General features: G+C 45.9%; 1 long non-coding RNA gene across 2 annotated transcripts; it reads right to left on the bottom strand.

The window, feature by feature from the left end:
- Window positions 1-317: 317 nt before the first annotated feature.
- On the bottom strand, window positions 318-9,360 carry LOC149120373 (uncharacterized). Of its 2 annotated transcripts, none has more exons than XR_016226370.1 (3): window positions 9,088-9,360; window positions 3,970-4,063; window positions 318-517 (listed from the first exon to the last, which is right to left on the bottom strand). It is a non-coding gene; the product is annotated as an uncharacterized LOC149120373 (long non-coding RNA). The 2 variants fall into 2 exon arrangements; XR_016226369.1 differs by having other exon boundaries at window positions 318-507; window positions 9,088-9,359.
- Window positions 9,361-11,840: the final 2,480 nt, after the last annotated feature.

Below are 11,840 nucleotides of genomic sequence, written 5' to 3'. Positions count from 1 at the left end.
CTTCTATATTGAAGAATGTGATCTGTACATTATAAGAAACCTAGATATCCCTGAGATACAGAGAGAGAGAGAGAGAGAGAGAGAGAGAGAGAGAGAGACTCTCTATACCATTTGTAAGTTTCTTGAATACACTGTTAGGAATAAAGTATAAAATTAATTATCTTAAATGCAAAAGGATTTGAGATAAAGGGAGAGGAAAGCAGAGTGAAATTAAACACAACAGAAATCCCAAATGCACACACATCACATTATCTATTTTCAGTGCATATTTTCATCAACAAACATCTAAAGCGACCACTAAACTGCGATTTCACTTTAGAAGATAAGCAAAGAGCTCTCTCTTACTGGCAAAGAGTATGCAGTGGGGCCTCTGGCTTCTCGGTCTGCCCGTAGCAGCTAACCTTGTCCTCGAGGATGTAGGAGAACTTCTCCAACACGGAAGACACGGCAGTGGTTAGGATGCTGAGACCGCCCGTCACTCTCACCTCCAGGCTGTAGTCTGAATCACTGTAGGAGACTGAAATGAGTCATGAGGGAAACTCTTTGGAGGTGTGAACTTTATGCTTATAGCAAATTGCAGCATGGTCCAGCCACACCTCTAGTGCTCAGTGGCCACATCTTATACAGTACAGGTCTCTACAGTCAAGAAGATCTCTCAGCAGCTAGTTTCCATCAGTCTTTTTAGGATTTGTAGTTCTGAAGCATTTCTCCTGCTGAGTGTCACCTTCCTTATTCTGGCCATACTCACTTCCATCACTTTCCAAAACATCTCTGCTTCTTGCCCTTCTCTTACATCCCTGATGACTTCTTATGGAAGCCTCTTCCTTCACTCACCTCCCACACCGTCAGCACTCTTCCCAGGTTCTGTGTTACAGCCACTGTTCCTCTCTCAGTTTATCATTTTCTTGGATATTTTAGCCATTTTTAGAGTTAAACTAGAGATGATGATGGCTCCCAAATCCTATATCTAGCCCTAATAATTCCCATATCAAAATAACTGGACATTCATTGTACCCCACCAACCAATTCAAATCAACAAACTCTAAAACTGACCTTACCATTTACCAACTCAAAACGCAGTGCATGATACTTGTCTACCAGCCAGCCAGAATCTACAGGAATGGGTCCTACCAAGCAGAGGCTGGAGAATTTACCTGCCACAACTTGGGGGTGAGGTACAACCAACACTTAGTGTATAAACACCAGAGAGGATGCTAAAGTCTTTAATGAATAAAACTACTCCCCACGGCTACGAATACCCAAATGTCAAGAGACCCATTGCTGAAAATCAGCTTTTTTTTCTTCCTTTTTATTTATTTATTTTTAATATAAATTTTATAAATAAAACCTTAGGAATACAGTGAATTTTTCCACCATACCCATCCTCCCACCTACACTCCCACACCACTTCTTCCTCCCTCTCCCCTTCCCAGTCCCATTCTCCATTAAAATTCATTTTCAATTAATATTATACACAGAAGACAAATTCTATATTCAGTAAAGATTTCAGCAAGTTGCACACACACGCACTTACACACACATACACACACACACAGTTTGAGAACTAGTTTTTTGGCCACCGCCGTGGCTCACTAGGCTAATCCTCTGCCTTGCGGCGCCGGCACACCGGGTTCTAGTCCCGGTCGGGGCGCCGGATTCTGTCCCAGTTGCCCCTATTCCAGGCCAGCTCTCTGCTATGGCCCGGGAGAGCAGTGGAGGATGGCCCAGGTGCTTGGGCCCTGCACCCCATGGGAGACCAGGATAAGTACCTGGCTCCTGCCATTGGGTCAGCACGGTGCGCCAGCCACAGCGCACTGGCCACGGCGGCCATTGGAGGGATAATCAATGGCAAAGGAAGACCTTTCTCTCTGTCTCTCTCACTGTCCACTCTGCCTGTCAAAAAATAAAAAAATAAAAAAAGAGAACTAGTTTTACAGTTAACTCTCATAATGCAACTCATTGTGGACAGAGATCCTGCATAGGGAGTTAGAACACAGTGACTCCTGTTGTTAATTTAACAATCTCACATATGAGGTCAGTGAAACAGCTTTAAAGCCATAGCTGTACCTGTATGGTGTGGAGCCCAGTGGCTATGCTTATTCCTGTCCCTTTCACAGACTCTGGAGTGGGGCCCAGAGTCAGCACTTTAACAAGCTCCCCAGTTGACTGTTAAGTGCACTAAATGGTAAGAGTCACTGCTATGAGGCAGAGCCAACCTCAGCGTCAAAGAGATTCACACATTCTTCTTCAATGACAAGCACTGGATCACTTGATACACAATAAGAAGCTGAAATTCGAAGTCTGAGTAATCCCCTAACTTCAGTCTTTAGGATCAACACCCTTGGCTTTCATGGGAGTTACTTTATTAGCACAATCCCAAAGAAACTGACCCATAAACTTCACAGTACAAAGTAAAGAGTGTTCACTGCACAATTCGCTTCTTCAGTCCTAAAGCTCACAACTTGTTTCTTGCCAAGTTGAAACTCAGAAATACAGAGGCATGTTTGGTGCTCTGCCCACTGGAGAGGCTGCAGCAAAGGCCACTGCAGGAAAATCTTCAAACCTTTTCATTTTATTAAGCTTAGTATATATTGTGAAACACACGAAAGATACTGCTCTTGAGATACAAGGATAAAAATAGAAGATGGATGCAACAGCCGGAGCTAAGCAGATTTGAAGCCAAGAGTCAGGAGCTTCCTCCAGAACTCCCACACAGGTGCAGTGGCCCAGGGACTTGAGCCCTCTTCTACTACTTGGCCAGGCCACAGCAGAGCTGGGACGGAAGTGAAACTCCTGAGACTCAAACCAACACCCATATGGGATGTTGGTACTGCAGGCAGCGGCTTCATCCACTATGCCATGGCTCAGCCAACCCGCAGCCCCAAATACCTAGGCTGTTCCCACTTGTAATCCAGATTTCTGCTCATATCCCTAAGGAAAGCAGAGGAAGCAGCCCAAAGGCTTAGGCATCCAAACCCACATTGGAGTACTGGATAAAGTACCTGGCTTCTGGTCTGTCATGGCCCACCCTCGGGACACTGTAGCCACCTGGGGTAGCGACCCATACATTGAAGATCTCTCCTACACTGCCTCATCTATAACTCTGCCTTGCAAACCAATCTTTAAAAAGTAAAAAATACCCTAAAGGCATTCGGATCTGGCTGAAAAGCCCATGAGAGTATTTCAGGCATGGAAAGCCAAGACACTCTGGCAAAAGATCTCTGCGAGTGAGATCCCAGTGGAAAGAACAGGTCTTCAAAGAAGGAGGTACCTTTCTCTGAAGGTAGGAGAGAACCTCCACTTTGACTATGACCTTATCTAAACAAGATAAGAATCAGAGAACTCAGAGGGCTTCCATAGCCTTGGAAACTCATGACTGGAGCATAGGGAGATTACTGATGCCATAGACAGGAGTGTCAATTGGTAAAGTCAACAACAGGAGTCACTGTGCACTTACTCCTCATGTAGGATCTCTGTCCTTAATGTGCTGTGCATTGAGATTTAATGCTATAACGAGTACTCAAACAATATATTTCACTTTGTGTTTCTATGGGGGTGCAAACTGTTGAAATCTTTACTTAATGTATACTAAACTGATCCTCTGTAAAAAAAAAAAACAAATTATCAACTCCCAACTTGACTCTCACTGGGATTAAACAGGACAATAGGTCTGATCTGATTTCATCATCATTTAAAAAAAATCATCTATTATTTTTCACTTTATGTTTCTGTGTGGGAGCAAACTGTTGAAATCCTTACTTAATGTATACTAAGCTGATCTTCTGTATATTAAGATAATCGAAAATGAATCTTGATGTGAATGGAAGGGGAGAGGGAGTGGGAAAGGGGAGGGTAGTGGGTGGGAGGGACAGTATGTGGGGGAAGCCATTGTAATCCATAAATCGTACTTTGGAAATTTATATTCATTAAATAAAAGTTAAAAAAAAGTAAAAAATATCTAGTACTTACTATGAGGTGTCAGAACCTTGGACAGGCTGGAACAGAACACAGAGATATTCTTGGTGTTTCTCTAAGTTTCTGCCTTCTCCTCCGTGTGTGCAGTCTGTGAAAATTCACTGGATTACATGCCAGTTAATTCGAGTGCCCCGTGCCCCCGTGCCCCTGCACACATACCTTACACTGCTGCACAACCCAGAGCAGAGAGGTCGTGAGTCAAGGCCTCTTCTCATGGATGTGGCCAAGGCTACATCTGGCCAGGCACAGGAAACCCCCAAAACAGTACCAGGACCGTGGGAAAAATTCTTCCTCTCCCAACCACCCACCACACCCTCCAGGACTCCTGTCACACTCCCCCTCCCTTTCCTTTCTGCAACACGCCTTTCTTAGCTTCATTTCACACCTCCCCCCATTCATGCCACCTTTTCATTCTCTCCCATTCCTCTCTGCTCCCGCCTCTCCCTTGACACTCTTCCTCCTCTTACTATCCCCTTAACCCCCTTGCATGCACACCCCAGCCCCCGCCCACACCATGACAGAAAGGCCAACACACCAAACTCAACACAGAAAGAGCATTTCTGTTCTTCTGGAACAGGAACTCAGTAAGAGGCATTCTCTTCTGGAAGGAGCCAAAGAAGAGAACCGAGCCTAGTAATTTCCAGAAGCCCAAGGTAACTGATGTGGCTGCCTTGGGTCCAGCCTCTCCAGATCCAGGCCTGACCCTGGGGCTGCTGGGTCACCCTCATGCTCTGCCAGCAGGTTCAAGGATGGCTCTTCATTGCTTGAAAAGGCTCTCGGGTTGAGCCAACGCACTGCGGACTCCCACCTGAGCACATCGGGTCAAAAGGGGCTACACAAGTGCACGCACTTCCAAGGAACAGTGCTGGGCACAGGCGCAATCCCCTTGGGCAGCTGCCATGGCACCAGGGGACGCACTGGCACGCTGCCGCATCCAGGGTCTGACACAGCAGGGCCACTTCCAGTCCCTCTGCTCCAGACTGTGACCCAGGGGGGCTGTGGCTGATGACCCAGGTAGTCTGGACCCTACCTCCAGGCCTTGTGGGAGTCCTGAATGGAGCTCCTGCCTCCTGGATTCTGCCTGGCCCAGCCCTGGCCATCAAAGCCATGTGGGGAGAGAAGCAGTGCAGGGGGCATCGCGAACAATATTTCTCTCTCTTAGTGATCATCCATATGGGGGTTCACTCCACAGATGGCCATAAAGGCTGACACTGGGACAGGCCAAAGCAGAAGCCAGGGACATTTTATCTGGTGCTCCATTCTGGGTTCAGGGGCCTAAGTCCTTGTGCCTTCTCCCTCTGCTTTCCCAAGCTACTTAGCAGACAGCTGGATCCCACGGGGAACGACCTGTAGGAGAGGCAGGCACTGTGGGGTCAGGTGAAGCCACTGACCACAGTGCCGGCATCCCATATGGGCACTGGTTTGAGTCCCAGCTGCTCCAGTTCCAATGCAGCTCTCTGCTGTGGTCTGGGAATGCAGTAGAAGTCCTTGTACCTCTGCACCCATGCAGGAGACCCCAGCAATTCTCCTGGCCCCTGGCTCCTGGCTCTGGATCCCCTCAGCTCTGTCCATTGTAGCCAATTAGGGAGTGGACCAGCATATGGAAGACACCTATTCTCTCTCTCTCTCTCTGTGTGTGTGTGTGTGTAACTCCTAATTTCAAGTAAAAAATAACTTTAAAAAGGCAAAATTCTTTTAAAAAAGGAAAACATAGCTCTAAATAAAATACTATGTCAAGGCCAACTACTAGAGTTTATCTAGAATTTGATACTATATGCACTACATGCCCTACTAACAAAGAATTTGAAAAAGAGTTTAACTCAGTCTTTTTTTTTTTTTGACAGGCAGATTGGACAGTGAGAAAGAGGCAGAGAGAAAGGTCTTCCTTTGCCGTTGGTTCACCCTCCAATGGCCACCGCAGCCGGTGCGCTGCGGCCCACGCACCGCGCTGATCCGATGGCAGGAGCCAGGAGCCAGGTACTTATCCTGGTCTCCCATGGGGTGCAGGGCCCAAGTAGTTGGGCCATCCTCCACTGCACTCCCTGGCCACAGCAGAGAGCTGGCCTGGAAGAGGGGCAACCGGGACAGAATCCGGCACCCTGACCGGGACTAGAACCTGGTGTGCCAGCGCCGCAAGGCAGAGGATTAGCCTAGTGAGCTGCTGCGCCGGCCTTAACTCAGTCTTAGAAAAGGTTTTAGTACCCATTCATTCTCTTCTTCCTTACAAACATTCTGTGTGGTATGATTTCTGAATTATACATGAGGAAATCTTTGGAATTTATTTATTCAGACACTTATATACCCATTTGCACAAGGACTTGAAACACCCGTGATCTACACGGTTCTCCACGGAACACAGGTCTGCTTCCCAATCTCCAATCTCCATAACTAGCCTTGCATTTAAAGTATGGATCATGTTTGAAATAGGACAAATCCTGTGTTCCACAAACCAAGATAGAATATAAAGGTAGCATCTGAGGTCACTGTTGACATTTTCTACGTGCATGTTATCCTGTTGGTACTTTTTCTCTCATTTCTCAATGTTAGATACAAATGGGGATGGAGAAAGTTCAACTACCCCTATGTGCAGATGACATGATTCTATGTATAGGAGATCCAAAAGATTCCACTAAGAGACTCTCGAAACTCATAGTAAAGTTTGGTAACGTGGCAGGATAGAAAATCAACAGCCTTTGTATACACCAACAATGTCATGGCTGAGAAAGAACCTCCATGACCAAACCTGTTCAAGTAGCTACAAAGAAAATAAAGGACCTTGGAATAAATTTAACCAAGGAGGTCCAATATCTGAGAATCACAAAAGATTAAACAAAAGAATAGAAGAAAACAAAAAAAATTGAGATGCTTCTGCACTACAAAAGAAACACTCAGCAAAATGAAAAGGCAAATAACAGAATAGGCAGAATTATCTTCAAAGTATGCAACTGATAAGGGATTAAGTCCCAAAAACTTTCAAGAAACTCAACAACAGCAAAACAAACCACCCATCAAGAAATATTCAAGGGACTTCAACAGGCATATTTCAAGAAAGGAAATCTAAATGGCAAACACACACATGTAAACATGCTCAGGATCACTAGCCATCAGGGAAATGCAAATCAATACTACATTGGCCTTCAGGATGTGGGGGAAAGACACCCTAATCCACTGCTGGTAGGAATGTAAACTGCTATAGCCACTGTGGAAGACAGTATGGAGATACCTCAGAAATCTGAATATAGATGCACCATACGAGCCAACCACTCCAGCCCTGGGAATATACAAAAGGGAAATGAAATCAACATACAAACAGTTATCTCTGCCCTCATATTTACTACAGCTAATTACAAGAGCAAAGATATGTAAGCAACCAAAATGCACATCACCTGAAGACTCAATAAAGACATTATGGGCTACGGACACCATACATACATACACAGACTGCACAGCCTGGCTATTGTGCATCCTGCTGCAATGAGCATAGGCCTGTGAAAACCTCTGCCTACATGATGATTCGTTTCCTTCAATATGTTACCAGTACTGTGTACATCCATACAGTTTTCCATGTTGACAGGACTTGTTTCACATGACAAACTGTATTGCCATATATATATTAAGGAATACAGATACCAGATCAATAAACCCAATTTTACCTTCAAACACTAGAACAGAAAAGTAAATCTTAAGAAACTGGAAGGAGGAAAAATATACAAACTGATATAAATCCAACGGAATACAAAATATCACAACAGAAATTCAGTGAGACCAGAATACTATTCTTGAACACTCAGTGACATGGACAAAACGTTTATCCACAGGAAACAAGGGAAAAAAGGGAACAGACTCAAGTGACTTCACAACAGAAACAACAGAGAGGACACGATTACCTACCTTACCAAAATAATAATCAGAAAACACTATGGAAAAGCCAAGGCACAAGGATTTGGTCAATGTTGATACAGTGTATGGACTGATTGTTAGAAAGACACAAACCACTAAAACTGAATACAGTAAAACAAGAAACCCTAAATACACTCATCATTTGAAAAGAGACTGCAGTAGCAGGGAAACAAAAATAAACAAACAAAAAACATGAAGAAAAGTCCAGGACCAGATGGCTCTACTGGTGAGAACTCCCATTTAAAAGATAATTATAATCTGTTCTTTGCACACCCTTCCAAAAAGGAGATGAAGAGGAAAATCCTTCCACTTTATTCCATCAGACCAGCGTTATCCCAACATCCAAAACAAGCACACATCATAAAGAAAATGGCACAGAAATATCCGTCATGAATGTGTCACATACCTCAACAAAATATTACCAAATGCCATCCGGGAGCACAAACAAAGCTTAGCACACTGTGCGCAACTGAGAGTTACTCCGGGAATGCAAGGAAGGCTACCATACATAAGCAATTAATCCCAGAGCAGAACAAACATGGGAAAAGCCACAAAGTATCCCGATAGACACAGAAAACCTATTTCACAAAACCTTCATTACTTTTGCGGTATTAAAAACAAATCATCAAATTAGGACAGAAGGTACACCTCGGCCTGGCAAGGCTCTTTCATGAAAAACCCACAGAGCGCTAACATCACACCCAATGCCAGGAACCCGAAACTGTCCTCCTAGACCAGGACACAGACACGCACTTTCGCTCTCGTTCCTCCCGACAACAGTCTCAGAGGTCTAGAGCAGGGTGGCTGGGCCCTCAAAAAGCAAACAGACGGGAACGTGGGACAGTTCTGGGAGGAGATCGAGTCACCTCTGCTCTCACACAGCTGCTCGCACCCTGGAGACCCTTCCAGACTGTCCGCACAGCACAACTGCGACTCCACCGGAGCCTTCAGGACCAAGAGCAACAGGCACGCCGGCACCCAAGACCCCAGCGGGAAGCCGCAACAGCCACGCATCACGCATCACTCATCTCCAAGGGGGCCCGGTCTGAGGCCTGCCAAAGCCGTTGCTTCCGGAAGGGGCTGAAGAAGAGAAACGTGCCTGGGAAATGGCTTGGCAGCCTCGGACATGCAGCCTCTCCTGATGCCGGCATGACCCTGGGGCTGATGGGTCAGGCTTAGGTTTGGCCACCAGCGTCGAGGACAGCTCCTTACCTCATGGCCTGTGCAGACTCTCGGGCAGCAGCAGACGCAGGCGCTGACTCCTACCCATGCGCCAAGGTCAGAGGCGGCCATGTCAGAGGGTGCACTTCCGGGTCAAAGTGCAGGACGCAGGCGCATTCCCCACTGGCCGTTGCCATGGCACCACAGGACGCATCTTCGCACTGCAGCATCCAGGGACAGAAGCCCCAGGGCCACTTCAGTCCCGCTGCTCCAGACTTTGACCCAGAGAGGCAGCTGCTGATTGCCCAGGTTCTCCGGATCCTGCCTCCCTGCCGCTCGGAGTCCTGAATGGAGCCCCTGCCTCCTGGCTTCTGCCTGGCCCAGCGCTGGCCATCAAAGCCACGTGGGGAGAGAAGCAGTGCAGGGGCCATCGCAAGCACTGTTCTCTCTCTGAGTGATAGTCCATATGGGGGTTCACCCCTCAGGTGTCTACAAAGGCCAGCACTGGGACAGGCCGAAGCAGAAGCCAGGGACTTTTTATCTGGTGCTCCATTCTGGGTTCAGGGGCCTAAGTCTTTGGGCCGTCTCCCTCCGCTTTCCCAGGCGTGTTAGCAGACAGCTGGATCCCAGGGGGAACGGCTTCCGGAAGGCACTGTGGGGTAGTGGGTCAAGCCACCACCAGCAGTGCCGGCATCCCATGATGCCAGTTCGAGTCCTGGCTGTTCCACTTCCAATGCAGTTCTCTGCTGTGGTCTGGGAAGGCAGTAAAAAATGCCCCAAGTCCTAGTGCCTCTGCACCCATGAAGAGACCCCGGGGGAGGCTCCTGGCTCCTGGCTTCAGAAACTCTCAGCTCTGCCCATTGCAGCCAATTTGGTAGTAGACCAGCAGATGGAAGACTCCTTCCCTCTCTCTCTCTTTCCTCCCTCCACCTTCAACTTTCACAATAACTAAAGAAATATACTCAACCATCCAGTGATCTAATACCCAAGGAATGACAAATTAAAATGACAACCTGGAGAAAGAGTGCCTTGGATGACAGAACAGAGTCAGGTCCCCAAAGCACCAGACTACGCATTGTTTGTGGTCAGTGTTCATTTAAATATTTTTAAATTAAAGTAAGATTATTTCATCTGGAATTCCAATTTTAGGCTTTTTGCTGCTTTGTGCCTCTGACTTCCAGCAGGGTGAGTCTTCCCCATGGAAGGTACAGGAGCAGAAATCCATCTGCCATAAGGGCTGTCCTGTTACTTTCCTCAACACATGCACTTGCCCACAGGTTAAGACAAACTGGCGCTAAAGAGAAAACAGAGTATTGGGCCACAGTTCCCCCCAGTTCCTCCCCACTATCACACCCTTTCCTGCACACACATCCACATTTTTAATAAGGACAAAGACTACTTAAAGAGAACGTTGGGTGTGCCAGGTACTACCGCAAGTACCTGAACATATTTATCTTCACAACAAACGGATGAAGAAACCACGATTATCTCCATTTTGAGGAAGAGGAAGAGAAGGATGAAAGATGCCATGTAACTCCCCTAGAAACAGGTCAAGCCACGGACTGACCTCAATTCAGACTTACATCAACTCAGGTCCTTTCCATAATGCCACAGGCTCTCTGCTCACTTCTGATCCAAACCAGAAACACATTAACCAGAGTGATGAGAAAAGTCCTCTAAGTAACCCTTGTCTCAACCAGAAGTGGGGATTGAGGATGTAATATACAGGTCCATTTTACCACTGCATCTCTCTGTCTGTGATGGGGGCTCGGGCAGGGGTTTAGAACTCCCTAAATATGCACTCTCTCTGCCCACTGATCTGAAATAGAAGTTGGAGGAAAACATGTAGAGAGGCATTGCTTCCCTATGCAACTCTGTTCTTAACGCTGCATTTTTTGCCTGTCTCCTTCTCATAAAGGCCTCGTGCAGGAGATATCCTGGCTGACAGTCTGTAAGGCAGGTTTTGGAAGACACAGTTTCCTTGTTCTAACAAGTAATCTGATGTTCCTAAGATGCTACTGTACCTATTAAAAAGAAAATGGGGGAAAAAAAGTAAATGCGTGGCATTTCTTAATGAGCACTATACTTCATGTGTTGTACTATGCGAATTAATGGTAAAACTAGTACTCAAACAGTACTTTATACTTTGTGTTTCTGTGTGGGTGCAAACTGTTGATATCTTTACTTAGTATATATTAAGTTGATCTTCTGTATATAAAACTAATTGGAAATGAATCTTGATGAAGAATGGGATGGGAGAGGGGGTGGGAGATGGGATGGCTGTGGGTGGGAGGGAGGTTATGGGGGGAAGAGCCTCTATAATCCAAAAGTTGCACTTTTGAAATTTATATTTGTTAAATACAAATTTAAAACATATACATAAACAAAGCTCAAAGCATCGCAACGACAGACTGCAAGACACAGAACAGGGCAGTTACAATCAAAACAGCATGGTATAAGCAAAAAATTGACATATAGACCAATGGAACAGAAAAGAAACTCCAGAAATCTGTGCACACATCTACAAACAAATTCTATTGGACAAATGAGCTGAAGATCAATCCCAGGTGCAAAGGACAGTCTCTTCAAAAAATGGTCCTGGGAAAACTGGACCTACACATGCAGAACTATGAAAGAAGACCCATGCCTTACACCTTATACAAAAAACAATTAAAAATACTTCAAGGAACAAAATCTAAAACCCAATCTCATCAAACTACTAGAGAACATTGGGGAAAACCGAAAGGTATTGGCATAGGCAAAGATTTCTAGGGAAAAAGATCCCAGAAGCACAAGCAATAAAA

This window comes from Oryctolagus cuniculus, chromosome 19, assembly GCF_051225735.1.
Source record: "Oryctolagus cuniculus isolate XC-2025 breed Fujian yellow rabbit chromosome 19, ASM5122573v1, whole genome shotgun sequence".
NCBI classification, from domain to species: domain Eukaryota; kingdom Metazoa; phylum Chordata; class Mammalia; order Lagomorpha; family Leporidae; genus Oryctolagus; species Oryctolagus cuniculus.
This window is presented reverse-complemented; position numbering and strand designations above follow the sequence as displayed.